This window comes from Sus scrofa, chromosome 1, assembly GCF_054392235.1.
Source record: "Sus scrofa isolate SSC_HxYL_T2T_F1_AM1 chromosome 1, Sscrofa_HxYL_maternal_Yorkshire_Landrace_v2.0, whole genome shotgun sequence".
NCBI lineage: Eukaryota > Metazoa > Chordata > Mammalia > Artiodactyla > Suidae > Sus > Sus scrofa.
The window spans coordinates 121,541,657-121,566,667 of NC_139383.1; the positions used below are offsets into that span (position 1 = coordinate 121,541,657).

The 25,011-nt window shown below is 37.6% G+C and overlaps 1 long non-coding RNA gene across 1 annotated transcript in view; it reads left to right on the forward strand.

Annotated features, from left to right (window-relative positions):
• Window positions 1-25,011, forward strand: part of LOC110260996 (uncharacterized) — a 625,553-nt gene that overhangs the window by 570,775 nt on the left and 29,767 nt on the right. The gene's annotated exons all lie outside the window — the stretch shown is intronic.

Below are 25,011 nucleotides of genomic sequence, written 5' to 3' on the forward strand. Positions count from 1 at the left end.
ATCTCTGTGATTGGAGATGGTTAAAGAACTAAGCCTCGCTCTTAATTTGCAGGCTCAGTTCACTTCCAGACGGGTGCTGCCAAAGGGAGCCTTAACTTGAACCAAAAATGACATCTCTTTCAGATTAGAGCAAACTTTCTTAATCTCAAGATTATTGACATTTTGGGTCAGATAATTCTTTGTCGTAAGAGGTTGTCCTATACCTTGTAAGGGTAAGAAGTACCCCTGGCCTCCACCAAAACGTCAGTAGCAATCCTCACCCTATCTATGACAACCAAAATTTTCTCCAGATATTGCCCAGTGTCCTTTGGGGGAGGGCATATTGTCCCCAGTTGAGAATTAGTGGGTTCAAGAATGGATATAAAATATTTTCGACAATCACTGAAGACAAGGAAGGAAAGACAGACATATGAGGCATATACAGCAACAGGTGTTCTATTATACTCCAAATTATGCACTTTTAAAGCCTAAAATACAAACTTTTACTTTAAATTTTATAATACATGTAATATATACTATATAAAATTTTATATACAAAAATATATATTTTATATATATGAGTTTTATAGTATGTATTATATACACTATAAGTTTTTATATATACAAATTTTATAGTATATATAGTATATATAATTAATATAGTAGATTTTATTTTATTTTATTTTTTTGTTTTTTTGTCCTTTTAGGGCTGCACTCACGGCATATGGAGGTTCCCAGGCTAGGGGTCCAATTGGAGCTGTAGCTGCTGGCCTACACCAGAGCCACAGCAACGCCAGATCCCAGCTGCGTCTGGGAACTACACCACAGCTCACCGCAACGCCAGATCCTTACCCCACTGAACGAGGCCAGGGATCAAACCCGCAACCTCATGGCTCCTGGATTCATTTCCGTTGCACCACGACGGGAACTTCAATATAGTATATTTTAAATGAATATAGCGTAGGATACCAAGTGAGAACTCAAAGGATAACTCAAGTGCCAGATTTAGTCTCTACTCATTTATTCTGTTTGGGGTTTCAGATTTAGTAATGGCTTCATTTGCTTCTATGCTGATAGATAGGAACTCAATCAAAATATGCTATTCGTGCTTTATATTTATAGTGAGAAACTTATAAAGTAGCCTGATGTATGTCTCTTCTAGCCTGGACATGAATGAGAACTAATGAGAGTTTTGAAATCAACCTCTTTCCCTCTCCACTCCTCCTAATTTTTTTTTTTTTTGTCTTAGTACAAAAAAAAAATTTGTTTATTGAAATCACTGGTGTTTTCCATAAGATAAATTAGGATACAAAAAAAGTAAAGAGTATTTTCTTCCAAATGAGAAAAATGTGAAATTATTATATCAAATGAATGTAGCAAATTTAAATTCATATAAAATACTAAAATTAAATGTTATATGTCAGTTATATGTCAGTATTAATTACTGGTTAATGTTTATATGTAATTAATTCTCTCCCCCCCCAAAAAAAACCCTGAAATTAGAAATAGGTTTTTAGGGCTGCAGGTGTGACATATGGAAATTTCTGGGCTAGGGGTCAAATCAGAACTGAAGCTACTGGACTGTTCCACACCCATAGCAATTTGGGAGCTGAGCCACATCTGTGACCTACAATGAAGCTCATGGCAACGCCAGATCCTTAACCTACTTAGTGAGGCCAGGGATTGAACTCCCATGCTCATGGATACTAATCAGGTTTGTAACCCACTGAGCCACAACAGGAATTCTGAATTTTATCTGTTTTAAAAAGGAAAAAAATCAATTTCTATTGTTTCAAAGATACTGCAAATGCTGCATTATCCATTCATTTTTTTCAGGTTCACATTAACCCAAGGCAGATGTAAAAGAAAGTTTAAGTAGATTTCTCCTTTCTAATCTTGAAGATATTTTCAGATTTACATTAGGTGTTAGTTGTAGCTATCACAGTTATCTTCAATCAATTCATATATGACAATTCATATAAGATAGCAATGATGCTTGGCCGAAAGCTCCACTCTAATTTCTAAATGCTAACCCTTAAAGCGATTTTGGAAATGTGCTCAATTACAGTGCATGGAGTCAGCGTAACCTTTTTTTTTTTTTTTTTTTTTTTTTTTTTGTCTTTTTGCTATTTCTTTGGGCCGCTCCCACGGCATATGGAGGTTCCCAGGCTAGGGGTCGAATCGGAGCTGTAGCCACTGGCCTACGCCAGAGCCGCAGCAACGCGGGATCCGGGATCCAAGCCGCGTCTGCAACCTACACCACAGCTCACAGCAACGCCGGATCGTTAACCCACTGAGCAAGGGCAGGGACCGAACCCGAAACCTCATGGTTCCTAGTCGGATTCGTTAACCACTGCGCCATGACGGGAACTCCAAGCGTAACCTTTGAATACAGTGTTAAGTAAACCACCCCACAGTGAGTGGTTTTCACTCCACTTCCTCTTGTGACCCTCCTGAAAAAAAACTGTCTTAAGCAGTATCTTTACCACATACTGTGCTCACCCAGTCCCTGAATATTTGAAAGAATTAGCAGCTTACTTCTTAGCAAAAATGTCTTAGGCATCTGCAGAATTATTTAGTTCAGCTATAGTAGAATGTCGTGGACACAGTTGTGAATAGACTGCGACCTCTGCTCTCCTGAAGTTTACTTGTCCAACAAAAATATCATACTTGCCACATATACCATTTAAAGTTTGCTAGTAGCCACATTTAAAAAATATCAAAAGGGAGTTGTGGCTCAGCAGTAATGAACCTGACTAGTATCCATGAAGATGCAGGTTCAATCCCTGGCCTCGCTCAGTGGGTTAAGGATCCGGCATTGCTGTGAGCTGTGGTGTAGGTTGCAGATGCGGCTTGGATCCCATGTTGCTGAGGCTGTGGCTGTGGCTGGCATCTGCAGCTCTCATTCAACCCCTAGCCTGGGAACTTTTATATGCTGTGTGTGCGGCCCTAAAAAAACAAGTATAGATAAGTAAAAGTAATTTTAATAATATGTTTTACTTAACCCAAAATATGCAAAATATGTAATTGATATAAAAAGTATTGAGGAGTTCCCACTGTGGCACAAGGGGATCAGTGGCACCTCTGCTGCACCAGGATATAAATTCAATCCCCAGCCCAGCACAGTGGGTTAAAGGATCTGGCATTGCTGCAGCTGTGGTGTAGGTCACAACTACAGCTTGTATGTGATTCCTGGCACAGGAACTCCATATGCCACAGGCAGCCAAAAAAAAATATTGAGATGATCTTACATTCTTTTTTTTCCTCTTAGGTCTTCAATATCCAGTGTATATTTTACACTTTCAGCACATCTTAATTTGGATTAATCCATTTCAAGAACTGGATAAACCACATGTGGCTAGTGGCTCTTGTAATAAACAGTGCAGGCCTGGAACAGTGGTCTCTAAAGTTCATTGCCCTTGACAGTTCATTGGGGTTTGAGAAGAAAAGCTAAAAAACCTGTATATATATATATATTTTTTTTATCCTAACGGATTCTATTAAAGAAAATATACACAATTATACTTAGGAATCCTTGGCAGATGCAAGAGGGGGCAAGAGAGGGAGAGAGAGGGAGAGAAATAATATTGTTTTCATGGTTGCATTTAACATTTACCACAAAGTCGCCATCTCTTTTCTATAGCCTAGAGACTAAACTTTAAGAAGAATAATCACCATAAATCAATTAATATTATTGAAAAGCACTAAAGTTTATACTTATGTAGTTTTTTCTAAAACACTCAGAAATAAATACCTCTTTTGTGTAAAAAGCCGATATTTGTGACACATAAACCTGACACATATAGAAAAAAATGCAAGTATACAGGTTAGACATAAAATTTTTTTTCCGTTACTAGTAGAGCAAACCTGGATTTCCCCTCAGGGCTCAACGGTAACAAACCTGACTAGCATCCATGAGGATGCAGATTCCATCCATGGCCTCGCTCAGTGGGTTGAGGATCCGGTGTTGCTGGGAGCTGTGGCGTAGCTCACAGATGCAGCTCAGATCCTACATTGCTGTGGCTGTGGTGTAGGCTGGAAGCTGAAGCTCACATTCGACCCCTAGCCTGGGAACTTTTATGTGCCACAGGTGCAACCCTAAAAAGACAAAAAAAGAAAGGAAGAAAGAAAGAATAGAGCAAACCTAATAAAGTTCCTGTTCAAAACCGCCTTCTTTTCATAGATCTGAGAGAAGTGGCACAGTTCAAATCTGACTGGTTTGGGAACAAATTAACAGCTCCTCTTCCTGCTCTCATTTTCTATATGCCGTTGCCACAGCCACCAAATTAAAGGACCCAGGGAAAGAACAATGCACTACATGTAGAGGCACCTTGCTTAGGGCAGGTGTGCCGAAGATATTTAAAACTAATTGACTTTGGAGTTCCACTCGTGGCACAGAGGAAACAAATCTGATTAGGAGCCATGAGGTTTCGGGTTCAATCCCTGGCCTCATTCAGTGGGTTAAGGATCTGGATTTGCTGTGAGCTGTGGTGTAGGTCGCAGACTCCGCTTGGATCTGGCATTGCTGTGGCTCTGGTGTAGGCCGGCAGCTGTAGCTCCAATTCAATCCCTAGCCTGGAAACCTCTGTGTGCCACGGGTGCGGCTCTAAAAATACAGAATAAATAAATAAATAAATAAAACTAATTGATTTTGATTAAAGCTTTCTCAATTTTGTTTATCTTTTCAAGCACCAGCTTTAGTTTCATTGATCTTTTTTAAAATCTCTATTTCATTTATTTCTGCTCTGATCTTTATGATTTTTTTCCTTCTACTAACTTTGGGTTTTATTTGTTCTTTCTCAAGTTGCTTTAGGTATAAGGTTAAGCTGTTTATTTAAGATTTTTCTTGTTTCCTGAGTTAAGCTTGTACAGCTATAAACTTCCCTTTTAGAACTGTTTTTGCTGTGTCTCATAGGTTTTGGATCATCATGTTTTCATTGTCAGTTGTCTCTAGGTATTTTTTGATTTCCTCTTTCTTCAGTGAACAAATTAATTTTTCAGTAACATTGTTTAGTGTCCATGCCTTTGTGGTTTTTTGCAGTTTTTTCCCTTATAATTGATTTCTAGTCTCACAGCATTGTAATCAGAAAAGATACTCTAACAAAAGTAAACTCAAAATAGATTAAAGACCTAAATATAAGACCAGATACCATAAAACTCCTAGAGGAAAACAGAGAACAGTCTTTGACATAAATCATAGAAATATTGTTTTGGGTTCATCTCCCAGAGTAATGGAAACAAAAGCAGAAATAAACAAATGGGAACTAATTAAACTCAAAAGATTTTGCATAGCAAAGGAAACCACAAGCAAAACAAAAAGACAACCTACAGAATGGGAGAAAATATTTGCAAACGATCGATCTGACAAGAGATTAATTTCCAAGATATACAACAAACTGCTTATATAGCTCAACATCAAAAAAAACAACCCGGTCAAAAAAATGGACAAAAGACCTAAATAGGTATTTCTCCAAAGAAGACAGATGATGACCAATAGGCACATGAAAAGATTCTCAGTATTTCTTATTATTAGAGAAATGGAAATCAAAGCTAAAATGAGTCATACTGGTCAGAATGGCCATCATCAAAAAGTCTACAAACAATAAATTCTGGAAAGGATGTGGATAAAAGGAAAACACTCTTACACTGTTGGTGAGAATGTAAATTGTCCAGTATGTATGGAGAACAGTATGGAAGTTCTTTCAAAAACTAAAAACAGAGTTACTTTATGATCCAGCAGTCCTATTCATGTGCATCTCTCCAGAGAAAACCATAACTGGAAAAGATATATGTGCCCAGTGTTCAGTGAAGCACTATTTACAGTAGCCAAGACATGGAAGCAACCTAAATGTCCATCAACAGAAGACTGGATAAAGAAGATGTACATAATACAATGGAATATTACTCAGCCATAAAAGAGAATGAAATAATGCCCTATGCAGTGACATGGATAAACCTAGAGATAATTATACTAAGTGAAGTAAGCCAGCCAGAAAAAGGCAAATATTATATAATATCACTTAAATATGGAATCTTTAAAATGAAAAGATACAAATGAACTTATTTAAAAAACAGGAACAGACTTAAAGATGTAGAAAACAAACTTATGGTTACCAAAGGGGAAAGGGGATAGGGGAGGGATAAATTAGGAGTTTGGGATTAATATATACACACTACTATATGTAAAATAGATAACCAACCAGGACCTACATATAGCCAAGGAAATATACTCAGTATTTCGTAGAAACCTATAGTGGAAAAGAACCTGAAAAGTACATATGTATATGTATATAACACACACACACATAAAAAGTATTTGTATATATGTATGTATGTAACTGAATCACTGTGCTGTATACCTGAAACTAAAACGATATTGTAAATCAACTATATTTCTATTTTCTTTTTTGAAGGAAAGAAAAAAACAAAAAAGGAAAACTGGAAAAAAACCCACAAAACTACTTGAAAGAGGGGGCATGGCATTCCTACCTACTCAAAATTAATGAATTCAGGCAATCTTTGAAGACATTGTCTTGAATGTTCAGTTAAAAAAAAAAAAAGTAGAACAAGAGTTTAAGAACTGGTATAATTTTGTTTGTGGTTCAAGGATGCTTCCTATCTTACTCATAGTTCTCCTCCCCATGCCATTGTTTTCTCATAACAATACCAGCACTCAGATTGAGCCTCAGCTCTTTCCCTGTCACTGAATCCAGTCTGGAGCTATCTTAGTGCCTGAGCATTGATGCATCCCCAGAGGCAGACCATAAAATCTTTCCAGAAAGATTTTATGCATATATGAGCTAACAGTTGTATTTTTTTTTTTTTGCTCCTCCTTCTTTGCAAATGGTAGCATAATACATATACTATCTGCACCTTACTTTTTCCATTTAATGTAATTTGGAGATCATTCCAAAATACACATTGGATGCACCATAATTTATTTAACCATTGATGGACTTTTGTTTCTATCCTTTGCTATTGCAAGCAAGATATAAGGATTTTGAAATGGAGTGAGTCATTTCCCATATGTGTGAGTAAATCCGTAAAAGAAAAAAGTTATTAGAAGTAGAATCACAGGGTGAAAGGTATACACATTTTGATGAAATTTACCACATTTCTCACAAGAGAGGTTGCCTTCCCACTAGCAGTGTAAGAAAATGCCTCTTTCCCTTTAGCTTTGTCGACACAGCATGTTATTGAGTTTTCTGATCTTTCCCAAATGGTAGGAAAAAATGACATTTCTGTGTAGTTATGTTTTTACGTTTCTCTTAAGATCAATGTTTAGCACCTTTTCAGATATTTATTACTACTCATATTTTCTTTTATGTTATCACTTCCTTTATTCATATTCTGAATTCAGTTTTTTCTATTGAGGTGTTCTTTTTCTTTTATTTCCCCAATACATTTTTTTTTCCTACTGTACAGCATGGTGACCCAGTTACACATACATGTATACATTCTTTTTTCTCACATTATCATTTGTAGGAACTAATTTATACTAGAAAAGTCAGCCTCTTTTTTTTTATTTTGTTTTGTTTTTTTGTTTTAAATGAGATTTGCAATGTTTTTTCCAGGTTTTCTCTTATTTTTGGGGTTTTTGCCACATCTGTAGCATGTGGAAGTTCCTGGGCCAGGAATCGAGCCTGCACCACAGTAGCAATCAGATTGACAGCAGTGAAAAATAGGAGCCCTAACCCATTATGCCATCAGAGGACTCCAGCCTCTTGTAATACGTGATGCAAATACCAGTTTGTCTTTTGATTTTGCTGCTGGTAATTTTTAACTTGGCGTATTTTGTGTGTGTGTGTGTGTGTGTGTGTGTGTGTGTGTGTGTGTGTGTGTGTGTCTTTTTGCTATTTCTTGGGCCGCTCCCACGGCATATGGAGGTTCCCAGGCTAGGGGTCGAATCGAAGCCGTGGCCACTGGCCTATGCCAGAGCCACAGCAACGCGGGATCCGCGGGATCCGAGCTGCGTCTGCAACCTACACCACAGCTCACGGCAACGCCGGATCGTTAACCCACTGAACAAGGGCAAGGACCGAACCCGCAACCTCATGGTTTCTAGTCGGATTCGTTAACCACTGCGCCACGATGGGAACTCCAACTTGGCGGTTTTTTTTTAAAAAAAGCCATCTAATGTGTCATAATTTAAAAGATCTCTCTGCTATCTAGATTATAAAGAAATTTTCTTGTTCTAGAACGCTTCAACTTTTCATTTTTTATATCTAGGTATTTGATTATTTTGAATTTATTCTGATGTCAGGTGCAAGGTATAGACCCAACTTTGTTTCCATATGACAACATAGTTATTCCCAAACCATTTGCTAAATAAGCTTTCTTTCCGCAGTGATTTGAAGAAACATTTTAAACCATATATTAGATTTGATTCTATACTGCATACAACCCCAAAAGGTATGTCAACTTCTGGACCTTCAATTCTGCACCATTTCTCTCTATTCATGTGATACTACTCAGAGCATTCTAATGTACATTTTCTTATTTCTTTGGACTAGTTCCTTCTTCTTACTCTACTTTTTCACATTTTTCCTGGCTAAACTTGCTAATCAATTTCTTTTCCACAACAGTGTTAGTTTGTCTCATTTCACAATAAACTCAATTAGTATATTTATTAGGATCAAGTTAAATTTATAGGTTTACTGAGAAAGAATTAATAGCTTTGGATGGTAAACCTAAGACTTTTGATTTGTTTAAATCTTTTGTGTCCTTGAGGCATGTTTTAGTTTACCTAATATGTAAATATATATATATATTTTTTTTTTTCTTTATTGGTTGAACCTGCAGCAATTGAATCCGAGCTGCTGAATCTTTAACTCATTGCACCACAATGGGAATGCCAGTACTTTATATTTTTGTTCTTCTTGTAAATGAAGTTTTTCTCCCTTTATCTGACTGGTTAATGTTTATATGTATAGAAGCAACTAATTTCTGTATATCAATTCTGAAATCTCTTTGGTTTTAATAGTTTTTCAGTTTATCTTCTTAGGTTTTTTCAAGTATCATCATTTCAAATATGATGGCTTTATGTATTCTTTTATTAGTTTTTCTCCACTAATTTCTTTCTCTTGGCTAATTATTTTGACAATACATTTAAAAAATATTAAAGAACAAAAAAATTAAAAAATAAATAAAAATAAAAAATATTAAAGAACAGTAGTGATAGTGTAATTCTTATCTCATCCCTGATTTCAGGGAGAATTTGTGTAATACTTTCCCACTAAATATGATGTCAGCTCTTGAGTTGAGATTGAGGTATGTTAAGGAAGTATCCACCAATTCCTCTTTTATTAAGAGGTTTTTTTAAATTTTATTATTATTATTTATTTTATCTTTTTAGGGCCACACCCGTGGCATATGGGGGTTCTCAGGCAAGGGGTCAAATCGGAGCTGTAGCTGCTGGCCCACACCACAGCTATAGCAGCACAGGATCCAAGTTGTGTCTGCGACCTACACTGTAGCTCACCGAAATACCTGATCCACAACCCACTGAGTGAGGCCAGGGATCAAACCTGCGACCTCATGGATGCTAGTCAGATTCATTTCCATTGAGCCACAATGGGAACTCCAAGAATTTTTAAAATTAAGTGCAATTTATCGAATTGAGCTTTATCAAATATCTTTCCAGCCTCTTTAAATATCATCATATGATTGCTCTCTCTGAAACTATTAAAATGATTAACTATATGACTATATTTCCTAACACTGAATCAGGAGTTCCTGTCATGGCTCAATAGGTTAAGAACCCAACATAGTGTCCATGAGGATTCAGAGTAGATCCCTGGAGTTGCTCAGTGAGTTAAGGATCTGGTATTGCTGCAAGCTGCAGCAAGGTCACAGATGTGGCTCAGATCCTGTGTTGCTTTTGCTGTGGCTGTGGCGTAAGCCGGCAGGTCCAGCTCTTATACAGCCATTGGCCTGGGAGCTTCCATATGCTGCAGGTGTGGCCCTAAAAAGACCAAAAAAAAAAAAAAAAAATTGAATCAACCTTACATTCCTGCAGTAATCCCAATTTGCCATACTATATTTTTCTTTAAATGTAACATTGGATTATGTTTGCTAATATGAGAATTTTTACATTGATATTCATATCCATGAGATTCATTTGTAGTTTTCTTTTTGTGGCTAATCTTTGTTAGTTTTTTTTCTTCATTAAATGATTTGGGTATTTTCCTTCTTTTCCTATACCTCAAAATTTAAATCTAGAATATAAGTAACAATGGAAGTATGTGTTCTTTGCAGATTTGGTGGAATTCCTTTGTGATACCACCTGAAATTGACATTTCAGGGAAGGATAATATTTTGACAACTTGCTCTATTTCCTTTTTCTTTTTCTTTTTTTTCTTTTTGTCTCCTTAGGGCCGAACCCTCAGAATAGGGAAGTTCCTGGGCTAGGGGTCAAATAGCTATAGCAGCTGGCCTACACCATAGCCAGAGCAACACAGGATCCAAGCTGCATCTTCGACCTATACTGCAGATCATGGCAACGCCAGATTCTTAACCCACTGAGCAAGGCCTTGGATCAAACCCACATCCTCATGTATACTAGTCGGATTCTTTTCCATTGCGCCACAACGGGAACTCCCTATAATTACATCTTTCTTCTCTTAGGGTCATTTGTTACTGTCTTGTGTCTAGTTATTGCATAAGAAATTACTCCAAAGCTTAATGGCTTTAAATAACAGTAAACTTTGAAAAATATTACACATTTTCTAAGGTTTAGGATCTAGGTGCAGCTTAGCTGGGTGATTCTAGCTCTGATGAGATTGCAATCAAGCTGTTGGCTGAGGCTGCGGTCATCTGAAAGCTTGACTGGAACTAGAGAATCCACTTCAAAGAAGGCTCATTTCCATGGCTGTGTGCTGGAAGCCTCAGTTCTTTGCCATGTAGGCCTCTCTGCTGGGCTGCCTGAGGATCCTCAAGGCATGGCAGTTGGCATTCCCTAGAGTGAGAGATCCAAACCAGAAAGAGAATGACCAAGGTGGAAGTCACAGTGCCGTTTTATAAGTCAGCCTATAAGTTCTTTGACAGGAGTTCCGGTTGTGGCTCAGTGGTAATGAACCTGAGTAGTATCCATGAACATGTGGGTTTGATCCCTGGCCTTGCTCAGTGGGTTAAGGATCTAGTGCTGCCATGAGCTATGCTGTGGGTTGCACATGTAGCTCAGATTTCGAGTTGCTATGGCTGTGGCGTAGGCCAGGGACTACAGCTCCAATTTGACCCCTAGCCTGGGAACTTCCATATGCTCCATCTGAACCCCCCCCCCAAAAAAAAAACCTCTTTGACAAATGGAATCCCCTTCCCCTCCTTTTACATGTGGGCTGGACTTAGTCACTCACTTCTGATGGACAGAATCAAGCAGAAGTATTTTTCTCTTTGTATCATTTCTTATCATTCTCTCTTTATGAATACTGATGCTATGTAATTCAGTACTTCCATCATCACTGTTAGTTACGCTTTGCAACAAAATAAGAAACTCACTTTTGACTCATTTAATGTCCTTTGTCCTGTATTCAACCTTGTCTGACATTAGGATGAGTAACTTGTTTCCTTTTTGTTTGCATTTGTCTGGTATATTTTATTCATCCTTTTGTTTCAACCTTTCTGAATCCCTTTACTTTGGAGGTGACATAAAGTTTAGACTTGTTTAGAGATCCAGTCTAAAAGTTTTTTCTTTTAGTAAGTGAAATGAGTCCATTTATATTTACTGGTGTGACAGATCAATTTTGTCTTATTTCTTTGGATGTTGGTTTTTTGTTTGTTTGTTTTTTGCTTTTTAGGGCCACACCTTTGACATATGGAGGTTTCCAGAATATGGGTCCAATCAGAGCTACAGCTACCAGCCTACGCCACAGCCATAGCAACATCAGATCTGAGCCACATCTGTGACCTGCACCACAGCTCATGGCAACCCCAGATCCTTAACCCACTGAGCAAAGCCAGGGATCAAACCTGCAATCTCATGGTTCCTAGTTAGATTCATTGCCACTCTGCCACAATGGGAACTCCACATTTAATCTTTGTAATTTATCTGTTTGGTATGTCTTATTACTTCCATTTAATGACAGAGCAGATTCTGGAAGGTCACATGGCTCATTAGTGGTGGAGCAGGGATCTGAATCGTATCTATCTATTTCCAAAGCCCAGGCTGCCATTTTGCTTCAAGATAAGCCATTACCCAAGACATCAATTGATTTGCTTAATACTCCCACAGTGGCTTGGAATCACAATCCTCTCTGGATCATTGGTTCTCAGTGTCTCCAGACCAGCACCATCTGCATCACCTGGGAAGTTGTTAGACATGTAAACTCTGGGATCTGACATTTCTGTGAGCTGTGGTGTGGGTAGCAGATGAGGCTCGGATCTGGCATTGCTGTGGCTGTGGTATAGACCGGCAGCTGCAGCTCTGATTTTACCACCAGGATGGGAACCCCTTATTTCTGTCATGTTATTTTACATTATGTTTTCTATTTTATAGTTTTATGAACATTTCTCAGTATATATTCTGTTACTTTACCTATTTGTGCTTTTTTCATGACAAATAAGAAATTTTTTTTATAGGTAGTTACCCTGAAATTGCAATTTTATATAATAGTAATTGGAATAAATATAAATCCTCAGTTTCTTTAGGAAATATACATTACTTTTTCAGAACATAAAAAAATCATATATATTTCTTTTTCTTCCCCATTCTCTTTTCCACCATGTAATTTTTGTGCTTCATTTCATCTTTCTTAGTGTTCTTTTTTTACACTATTTGATATTCTTTAGCCTGCATTAATTTATTTGTCAATATTAAAATAATATCCTTTAGCCAGCAACTGTTAAAGATAAGGAAACCATATTACAGGTTTTGTGTCTGAATTTGCTTCACCTTTACTTTCCACTTCTTTCACCTTTATCCTCCCAACTAATATTATTTATACTGTTTCTGCATTTTTAGGACATATAGTATTGCCTTTCTGCTCTTCAATCCAAACCACACATTCATTTAGTCTGAGTGCTAATACTCTCAGTGCTTATGTTGGTCCCTTCTCTCTCACATCTTGATTGAGAAAGTTAAAGTTAGTCCCCTAGATATTCCATAAGTAAGGCTTTGGCAGCAATATTCTCTGAACTCTTGCATCTTTCAGAAGTATTGGTTGTTGTCTTATACCAAAATAAAACATCTTTAGGTAATATATTCTTTTCTTCTCTTTTTTTTTTTTCTTTTTGGCTGCACCCATGGCATATGGAAGTTCCCAGGTCATGGATCCTTAACTCACTGTGCCACAGCAGGAACTTCTATACATTCTTTTAAAGGATAGTGCAGGTGTTATTCCTCTGACTTGTAGCACAGATTGCTACTGTGAAGAAGTCTGAGGGCAGCACACCCTTTTTCCTTTCATAAGTCACTCTGCCTTGCTACTCAAATATGTTGTTATTGTCTTGTTATTGTCTTGAAATCCAATAACTACTAGGGTGTATTTCAGTGTTGGCTGTGCTGAGTCACTTTCTTGGAATGTGGTGTGTTCTTTCATATGTAGATACAAGTCTTCTTTTACTTCAGAACAGTTTTCTTGAATTATATCTTTAAGTGTTTGGTTAGGATTCAATATTTTCTTTTTCAACCTCACCTCACCCAGGTATGCATAGTTTTGATCTCCTTTTGCTTATCCCCTGCATCTTCTTCCTTTTTATCCCTTCGACGCTTTCTTTTTTTTTTTTTTTTTTTTTCATTTTCATTTCATTTGCCTGGCTTCCTTCCTTCCTCCACCTCAAACTCCCATTTCTATCATCTGTGTTCCCCACTCTGTTTTTAGCAGCATCCAGTCTCTCTGGTGCTTATTCCAGTTTCACTTTAATTTCTGTGATGGTTTCATTTTTCCCTTCAACCTTTTTCCTAAGCTCTACCAGATCACACATCTTCTCCCTCTCTTTTGCCTCATGATCTCTTCCTGGAGCTTTTGCATCTCTGATTTATGTTCTTCCTTCACATAATCAATTGCTTCATCAAGCTTTTTAAGTTTTTGACAGAAAGTTTAGTCAAAAACTTCATCTACCTTGTGGCAATATTTTTTGGTGCTTGTCTGCCACTTGTTATAATTTGTTTCCTTTGCATCTGTTCATCTTTGATTGTCTCTCTTTTATTTTTCACCTCTGCAATATGAGTTTTTCCTCGACCAGGTACTTGCAAAAGTTCACACTGATGAAGGGCCAAGGCCAGCTCGAACTTTTCTTATGTTGCCGAGTGTTATGTGTAAGTTTGTTTTTCTTGAGTCAATGGAGTTTAGCAGCTATGAGGGTTTTCCAAAGCAAAGTTACTTTTCTCCCCCTCGGGCAATTATAGACTGCTTCCTACAAATATAACCTGTCTCTGTGATTTCTCTTTTAGCCTCACTTTTTCTTCTTGGAATAAAACTATGTACAAGGGCATACCTACTTACAGCATATGCACCTGTTTCTGCTGTTGTGTACAAAGTATTACATTTTGCCCATCAGGGTGAACCTTCACCTTTGAAAAGTGGGTTTTGTCTTTTTCTAGGATCTGTGCTGCAGTTTCTCTTTCACCATGCACTGCAAAATAATCTCCACTACTTTTGGCAATGCTTTCACCTCTTTTATAGTTTGAGATTCTAGCTATTTCTCATTTTTGTCAAAAGCGGAGTTTGTCTTTTTCCTTCTCATTTTCCTTTTAGCTTTGGAGTAGTTTTCAGGAAGAGAAGGAAGGGAGTGCTGGTTTTATGGCACTGTATGCAAACCTAAAATCTCTTCAATTCTTTTAAAATTACTATTATTTGAATATGTTTTAGAATTGCACAGTATATTAAAACATAAAATTTATATAAACATGCTACATTTATATGTAAATTTATTATATATTAATATATTAGGTAGCCTGCTCTCTCAAAATTTTTATCTATGCACTAACTGATCAAAACGCTTAGAGAATACTGAAGTCAAGAAATCTTGTGTAGTAGATGCTATTATAAAGTTAGATACCTAAAGCTGTTGGTCCAGAGAGAATAACATCTCCCTCTTCTAATAAGCCTAGATCAATATATAATGTTGGTGCATGTATGCATGGAAGAGAAAAATGGTTTGATGAATAATGTCTGATAGAAACACAATAATAATAACATACTTTTGTTAGTTTTGCAATTTGATAGTATAATATTTTGCCAAGCACTTTATTTGATCCTCCAAATGGCCCATTGAGGGGTGTATTGTCATTTCCTTTTTACAAATATGGACTGTGAAGCCCACAGAGACTGTGACTTCTTTAAGGCCACACAGATAAAAGTCTAGCCCTTGTCACTGAAGTCCCCAACTTGGAATTTAGGGAGTGATAAATGTTCCTTGGTGGGATATGGACCCATACAAAAGCAAGTCCTGTAGTTTATTGACTGATGGATGGATTGATATATTGATTTAGGCTCTAACAATAGATATTTGTTTTCTCATGCTTCTTGTGGTGGGATCAGGGTGCCAGCATGGTCATGTTCTAGTGAGGGCTCTCTTCCTGGATTGCACCTGGCCATCTTCTCACTGAATCTTCACGTGGCCTTTCCTCAGCATGTGCTCTCAGAGAGAAAGAGAGAGCACAAGTCCTAGAGTTGAAAAAGCTACCTACCTAGTTACAGAACCTTCTCCATCAAAACATGTTAAGTCCTGAACTGTGTTAATGAGATGAAAGCAAAAAGAGATGTCAATGTTTTCAAATACTTGAGGTAATATTTTCCAAATCTCTTGTACTGGCTCCACAGCACAAAAAGAAAAGAAGACATAGAGTCATTCTTCAGTTTATTTATTAATGTATGGGTTCAAGGTAGGTAACGGAACCCCAAAAAGGACTTAAGAATGAGACCTGGAAAACAGCCTAGATCCTTTATCACCTTCCACATTTTATTTTCAACTCATTCAGTGTTCAGATGGCCAGTGGCTTGGTATCGAGTCAATTACTATTTGAGAGTACATCAAATAGCCATCAGTTAAAATGTCAGAATAGCTTCATTCTTTTTAAATAAACTGCCTCTTCCATAATTTATTCTGATGCTTCTTGCCAGATGCTATGCAATCAAATAATTGAAACTTCTATCACTTCGAAATGTACCTTAGGCACAGCCAAGTGTGTAGTATTTTATTGATTTATTAGTATGGTCAAAATGTGTGTGTGTGTGTGTGTGTGTGTGTGTGTGTAGGGGAAGGCATAAGACAGTTGTGAATAGATTAGCCATGATCAAAGATGTCAAAAGATGTATAGCCTTTTGTATAACTCAACATTTTGAGTGAGACATTAAGAGACACAGCCAGTTGCTTTCACAGATTTATGAACTCATAACTGTTTAAATTAGATTGTTTTTTTTGTATAATTAAAAGAACTCAAATCACAGATAGCTGAAAGATTTTTCCAAAGAATGTTTTTAAAATAATATTGAAAATTTGTGAAGGGTTGATTTTCTAAGTAAATTCCAGGCTTTGGAATAGTTGACAAGCATTCTTGCCTAGAAAGTGTTCACTCTTCACTGTTAGAAGTTGAAAAACTACAAAAAGGAAGGAAAGAAGGGTGGTAGGCAGGGAGGGAAGGAGATTTCATTGGTAAGTATATACTTGTGTATTTAGAATTTCATGTGAAACTAAAAGTTGAGAAGAGGCTTTTTTACATGAAATTATCTCCTTGCTTTCTGTACCTAATTCTACAGGCCCTAAAATGGCTAATTAAAACCTAACTGTATTGCTTAGTTAATTCAGTTGACAGTTAACCCCAGGGAATATTTTGGCAGTTAATTATATACATTGACAATTTTTATATGGTGGATATAAATTTATAGTGATACAGCTATAAAATCTCACCCCAGCAAGCAAATTTTTGTTCATACAAAGGTTTAGATTAATCTTAATCAGTAGTAAGAAATGTAATTGAGCTAGTTTGATAAGTGATAATTCCCATAGTGCTTCAAAGAGCTTGTCATTCTTATGAATTGTTCTGCTGTAGTACAACTTGCAAAGAGATATGTATTTCTAAGGACCACACATTGGTGAATAAATAAGAATGTCTCTGTCTCTCTCTCACACAACACACAAACATGCACACACATACACATTTCAGAATTAAATTTCTTCTCATCTTCAAATTTTACTCCTTTTCAGACTCACAAATAACTGTTCTGAGCTCAAGAACCTACTGGGCTAAACATGTAATACAAACTCATACCAAAGGAATTTGTGGTCCAACTGGGAGGACAAGACTTTGAAAATATAAACCAGAGAAATAAAACAGAACTGATTTGGGTACCAAAATACTTTTGGGGCAAAGCACTGTGAGTTGCTGGGTTTCAAGGCAGAATCAGGACTGGGAGAATTGGGGGAAGTAGACACAAAAGCATCGGCCCCGTGGCGTGCTGAGGCTGCGGTACCATTGGGCCCCAGGGATGGAGAGGCAAAGCGAGCAGTATCTAACTCATGCTGGGGAGACTGGACAGCTTCACCAGAGGTAGGACATCTGAGATGACTGTTTAAAAATAGAGTTTATCCAAAAACAGACTCACAGACCTAGAGAACAGACTTGTGGTTGCCAAGCAGGAGATGAGATAGCAGGGGAAGGATCCAGAGTATGGGATTAGCAGAACCAAACTATTATATATAAGATGGATAGACAGCAAGGACCTATTGTAGAGCACAGGGAATTATAGTCATGATGGGAACCATCATGATGGGAAAAGAATATGAAAAAGGATATGTATGTATAACTGGGTCACTTTACTGTACAGCCGAAATCAACACAACATTGTAAATCAGCTATATTTCAAAAAAAAAAAAAAATCTAGGAGTTCCCGTTGTGTCTCAGTGGGTTAAGAACCTGAAATACAGTGTCCGTGAGGATGCAGGTTTGATCCCTGGCCTCCCTCAGTGGGTTAAGGATCCAGTGTTGCTATTGCTGTGGCATAGGCTGGCAGCTACGGCTCCAGTTTGACCCCTCACCCTGGGAACTTCCATTTGCCACAGGTCCAGCTGTAAAAAGAAAAAAAAATACAGTTTATTAAGAGGAAAAGGAAGGGCAGAGTACACAAGTCAAAGACAGAAAACATTGGAAAATGCCAAGCAATTTAGGCTTTTCCTGTTAAGTTTTTGGGGCCTTGAGGGTTTTGAAGGAAGAAGAGGACCTAATCATAGCTCGGTTTTGGAAAGCCCTTCTGCCTGTGGAATCCAGAGGAGGATTATTTTCAAGACAAGGAGGTAACCTCAGGGCCATGACACAGGGCCAGACATTCAGTAAAGAAGTCGTGGTGGAGGAGAAGATTAGGAGATCACCTTGTAAATCATAAATACAAACTAAATACATATTTCTATTGTAGTTAATTTACAATTTTGTGTTAGTTTCTGGTGCACAGCAAAGTGATTCCATTATACGTCTTTGTGTGTGTGTGTATTCTTTTTCAGATTCTTTTCCATTATAGTTTATTACAAGATATCTACATATATTTTTTTAAAAAACTGGTATGGAACAATTGGTTTTGGAAGGCATTTACAAGTGATTGCTGTCTTCAGAATCAGAAATGGTTATCCCTTGCCACCGACTACTTTATGAGATAGGTGGTCTCCCAGCCAGATGGACAAATATTTATGGAGTGAGACTCTGTGCTCAGCCCCGGGAAGATTTCATTTCTGTGCCACACACACTCTGCTCCAGCCATGTGCAACGGGGAACAGAATCTGCCTGAACTAGGAAACCCCTTCCAATATGCAAAACAGTTACTTATATAGACAGTGTGGGAGAGAAAAAAAATTGCCATGTTTTCCATTACCCAGTGACTTCCATCCATCCACCCCTTATCAGTGAATTAAGTGTAAATAAATAAATACAACCAAGTTCACTGGTAACCTTTAGTGCCTTCCATTAATCAGAGTAATAGCGGGGTCTTTTCCAGGGTCTTCATTGATGCTATAGAAAGAAAAATGGTGACATGAGGTCAGTTTAGCTCCAGCCCTATGACACTTTGTCAATACAGTATTGGCAATTCAGTTATGGTGAAAAATAAGGGTATTATTTAGCTGTTAGGAGTTGGTAAATAGATTATTTATTATGTTGTCTGTCATTAATCAGAACCCTAAGCCACAAGAAGCAGCTGCCTGAATAATTTTCCTGCAAAGACCTAAAACAGTCTACTTAGGTTCCCTCGCCGTTATCCCCTCTGTTCTCTCTCCCTCTATGTGTGTGAGAAAATGTTATAATATTTGAGGTTGATGAATGTGGGGACTTATTAACAGGAAATGAAAACTGATAGGTATTTAACATTTAATGTGAAACAATCTACTGTCACATAAAAAATCAAAATAATACTAACTGTTTTAATTGTTCATGGTAATTAAACTGTCACTGTGATAATTAAAAAGATAGGTAGAGAGTAAGTTATTGACACAAGCTTTTCAAATAAAGTGGAGTAATTTCAAAACTAAATTTAACTTGAATGATGGTCTGCTTCACTCTCTCTTTTTTTACTGGCAGCATCAAAATCCATTTTTATCATTGTTTGCTAGGGTTAAACTCCTAGTAACTGGATCAGCATGCATTAATAAAAGTTCCTATAAATGAAAACTTCTGGTAACAAAACCCTCACATTTATTAAATGGAAAAGATGATTTACTTTATAGTGAGAGAACTGTAGTTTAGCTATTTGAAAATGTGGTATGTTGTCTCTGTGTTCATCTAACATCATATATATAAATAAATTCTGGATGGATTAAATTTAAAAAACTTATCAAGCACAGACAGAATTTGAGAAGTAGTTTTTTTGGTTCTTTTGTTTTTTTGCTTTTTAGGGCCACACTGCTAGCATATGGAGATTCCCAGGCTAGGGATCCATTCAGAGCTACAGGTGCACCCTGTGCCACAGCTACAGCAACACAGGATCTGACCGGTGTCTGTGACCTACACCACAGCTCATGGCAACGCCAGATCCTTAACCCACTGATCAAGGTTAAGGATCAAACCCACAACCTCATGGTTCCTAGTCAGATTCGTTTCTGCTGCACCACAACGGGAACTCTGAAAAGTAGTTTATCAAATCTGCAGTTAATCCTTGAACAATTCAGAGGTTGGAACACAGACCCTCCTTGGAGTCAAATATCCAAGTATAATTTCCATTCAGCCCTCCATAGTCAAAATTCCTCTATATCCTTGGATTCAACCAAACTTGAATGGCGTAGTACTGTAGTATTCACTGTTTTAAAAAATCCAAGTACAAGAGGACTTGTGTAGTCCAAACCTGTGCTGTTCAAGGGTCAGATCTCATGAAGAGAAAGAGAACATCTGGACTGGAAATTCTACAACAATCCTATAATTTTCCATTCTCAATATGTCCTTGTCTGGTTTAGATATAAAGTTATATGTCTTATAAAATTAGTTGGGAAGTGTTTCCTCTTTCTGTATTTTGTACAAAAGTTTGTTCAATATTGGATTGGTCTAGTGGAACACAACTGGTATTTTCTTTATGGGAATATTATTAACTGATGTTCTGATTTCTTTTACAGTTAAGTAACAGTTCAAGTTTTCTATTTCTTGGTCAGTTTTGCTAAGTTTTTTTTTTCCAGGAATTTATCCATTACATATAATTGTTTAAATCAATTGGCATAAAATTGTTCATAGTATTCCTTAATTATATTTTGGAAGTTCAGCTCTATGTATAATTATTTCCCTTTTCTTCTTTATATTAATAATTTCTATTTTTATTTTATTTTTTAAATTTAATTTTGTTGGAATATAGTTGATTTATAATATTATATTAGTTTCAAATATACAGCAATGTGAATCAGTCATATATATAAACATATCCATTCTCAGAGTTCCCATGATGACGCAGCAGAAACGAATCTGACTAGGAACCATGAGGTTGTGGGTTCGATCCTTGGCCTCGCTCAGTGGGTTAAGGATCTTGTGTTGCCATGAGCTGTGGTGTAGGTTGCAGACTCGGCTGGGATCCTGTTTTGCTGTGGCTATGGCATAGGCTGTCAGCTGTAGCTCCAATTTGACCCCTAGCCTGGGAACCTACATATGTGGTGGGTGTGGCCCTAAAAAGCAAAAAAATAATGAATAAATATGTATATCCATTCTTTTTTCCCATATAGATTATTACAAACTATTGAGTTGATTTTCCTGTGCTATATAGTAGGTTCTTGTTAATCACCTATTTTACACAGTAGTGTCTATTTTCTTGATCACTCAAAATTTTCTCTATTTCATTAGTCTTTTAAAAGAAATAACTTTTGGTTCTTTTATTCTATCTTTTGTATGTTTTTTTTTTCTTTTATACTGTTTTGATCTTTATTATCTTTTTCTCTCTTTTTTTTTGAGTTTATTATCCTTTCTTTTTAAAAGGTTTTAATGGACACCTTCATTAATTTTTAACTTTTATCCTTTTGTAGTTTAAGCACTTAAATGTAAAAAATACCAGTTTTTACTGTATCCTGATGAAAACTGACATGTACAATTTTCACAATTCATGTAATAGACATTTTTAAAAATACCTAATATAATTTCATCTTTGATCCAAGAGAGGCCACCACACCTGAACACAGCCCCCTTGAAAAGTTGATTCTCTCCTAACATGCATGGTAGCTGGAGTAGGAATAAAATGAGATGTCTATATATCTATGTCTAAATGCTTTAAAATTCTACATCAATCTTACAAGCCGGTACATACAATATGTACCCTACTTTGCAAAATATATCTTCATACAACAAAGTAGAGAAATATGTATAAAACCATGGCTTTTATATTAGTGAATGTTGGCAAGATAGTCAAAACAACTGAAGTTAATTATTGTACGTGTCTGAGTATTTTTTTGATAGGTTAGTGAGGTTTGGCTGAGAAATAAAATAGGGACTATATAATCATAAGTTATTATATACTTACATCATGAAATATTTTTTTTGCCTTCATTTCAGAAAAGTCACTTATGTTACATTCAAGATGTTCACATAATTTGCTTTCCATCCACACTGATGATCTAAAAGATTAAAAAATAAATTGCAATTGCATTCAAAATACACAGGTAGATATTTTCCCATCAAAATGTATGCTTAACTCAGTTTCTTATTTTAAGAAACTAAAACTTTCTAATGTAATTTAAGATGTTTAAGTTATTGTTATATATTTGTATAATATAAAATCATTTGCAATTCTAGTGCTCAGTGTCTCTCTACTCTCACATATGATGTATTAACTATACAGATCTGGGAATGTAAAAGCAGTATGAATTGTTTTAACTGAAAAATTTCCTCTGTAGCTATGTGCATTGGTTGCAAATATTGTGCTAATTCGTGAGTTCCCACAGAGATAAATTCGTCACAAAAGCAAAAAAATGGATTCTTAAGATGGCTGATTAGGAGTTCCTATTGTGGCTCAGCAGTTAACGAACCTGACTAGGATCCATGAGGATATGGGTTCAATCCCTGGCCTTGCTCAGTGGGTTAAGGATCCGGCATTGCCCTGAGCTGTCGTGTAGGTCACAGATGCTGCTCAGATCTTGCATTGCTGTGGCTGTGGCATAGGCTGGCAGCTGTAGCTCTGATTTGACCCCTAGCCTGGGAACTTCCCTGTGCTGCATGTGCAGCCCTAAAAAGCAAAAAACAACAGCAAAAAGATGGCTGACTGATGCTTGATTGTATGACAACCTATTGCCTTCACTCCAAAGGAAGGGATTTAACACATAGACTGTCTTTTATCTAGCGGTTTCCAATCCTCAAATCCTCCCTACCCTCTAAAGCAGTTTCCACCATCAACAGCCTGAACCTCACCACATCTGGACTTTATCACTCATTGTTTAGATGCTACCCAGAGCAGGTGTTTATTTCCCTGGGGCCTAATGGAGTCAGCCATGAGAATGGCTGTGTAGGATACGTCATGTTATGCTGGTGCTGAGCACTTATCTTTAATGTAGGCATGTACGTGTATATCAAATACCCAGAGGCTTCTCTAAAGCAAGGGCCCAAGGTGAGGTCCCCTCTTGCCCAGGTCTAAGGGTGGTGCCAGGTCAGCTTTCCCATCCTTGCTGGCCCAAGCCTGGACAGTCATATACAAAAGCACAGTTGCTGTGAAGTGACCACCCTCCCCCTTGCTGCTAGCCACTCTGGCTTTATCCAGCCCCACCTCACATTTTTGCTGCCTTTTCTGTTTTCTCATTGGCAGGGATCTTCAGAGACTTCCTCTTCTTATAAAATTAGTAATAGTTCTATGAGTGTGTCCTTTCTAGGGTTTAATTCCAGAATTAAATCTACACTGTTTTGCCTTTGAGCACCTAGTCAGCCATAACTTCAGAAGCAGAAGCCCACCCAACCCAAAATATTGAAAATTTCTGTGCCACCACATCCTCATTTAGATTGCAAGCTCTCAGAGGCCAGGGTTTGGATGTTATTTATGTTTAAACCCACCACGGTGCCTGGCCCATCATACACACTTAATAGAAATACAGTGAATGAAAACTACCAAAGAAGCCACAAAAGGAAGGACAGATTTGATTTCTTAAGAGGAGAAAGAAAATTCCTAGTGCCTTAGGAAAATATCTGCAGCAAATATTTTAGAGCGATATCATCCTTAGTACATAGAATTCACACAAATAGATGCAAAAGGCCTAAAACGATATTGGTAAATGAGTAAAGTACCTAAAAGATAATCATCAAAGGAGGAAATACAACTTGAAATAAACTCCTAAACTGGCACAATAGTTTGGAACCAGTTTGGCAGCCTCATAACAGTCCATTCATTTGACCTAGTCATTCCACTACTAAAGACCTCTTAGGAGAATTTTAAGTTTTGGAGGAGAAAGTTTTGTTTATCTAACTCAAGCAAGGTAAGGTATGTCACAGGAGGTTCTTTGGCATCCTTGGCAGGGGCTAGAGTAAGAAGAGAATTGGGACCCAGAATCTGGGCATTCAGTCAACAAGGAGGCTCCCAGAGAATTAGAGAACACTAGATATTTGCCCACTATTGAGTTTCATGCTGTCTCCTAGGTGTGAGGGACCCCATACTCCTGAAGCAGCCATCAACACCTGGCCCTGATTGAATAAGATTATCAAATGACCCCACAGGTTGGAATGCAGTTTTCATAGGCAAATGGAGAGTTTTGCCCACTAATACTGAACTGTGGCATTTCAACTCTGAAACAGTTACTCCCGTAGAGTGTTGATCCCACGTGGCCTTGAGCCCCTTGAATATGTAAGGCTTCAATTCCTGTGGAATGGCCATCACAGCTTATTATCTCAAGGGTCAGAACATCTCAGTTTACAGAGCCAGCTGCCCAGGCCTCTTTATGAAACAGATAGCTCCTCCTTGGTGATAATTAATACAGATGATTTTCCTTGGAACCGTGGTGATAGAGAATCCAGAAACTGACAGCAGGTCCCTAGCTGTCCATCAAGAAGCACTGGTGCACCATCCTGCCACCTGTCATTGGAAGAGCTTTTGACCACCGCCAGCCCACTTTGTCCTTTCTCTGCAGAATGCACTCAGCTGGCTTAGCCTGTAATACACTAACGTGATTTCAACTAAACAACACCGTTAAATACCAGAGGAGCAAGGCACTTGGAGCAGAAGAGAAAGGAAATGAAATAACTCTCATTACCTCCCTAAACTTCAACAACTGTGGAAGAGCCCTCCGCCCAAGAAACACAGATCCCCAATTTCAGACGGTGTAATGGCAGCCAGCTTTGCAGAAACACTTGTCTACTGATGAAATCTCGTTCCTTTCTCATTGAGCAGGCGGAGATGATCCTCTGGCCTTAGTTCCAGCCCAAGGTTTGGGCTCCTGACCTTATAGTCCTTTTGATCCTAAAACAGTGGTTTGTAGAATCTTACTGAAAATGAATAGTAACTGTGCACTCCTGTTCTAGGGAAACGTGCACCTGCTACTTTGTACTCAGTGTCAATGGAGCACAAGGACCTCCCCGCCCAAGAGACCCATCCATGGGGCCCTGTGCACTATCAGCCTGTTCTGTCTGCACTCACAACCCCTTATTCCTATTCCTGAGTGGAGCAAGGG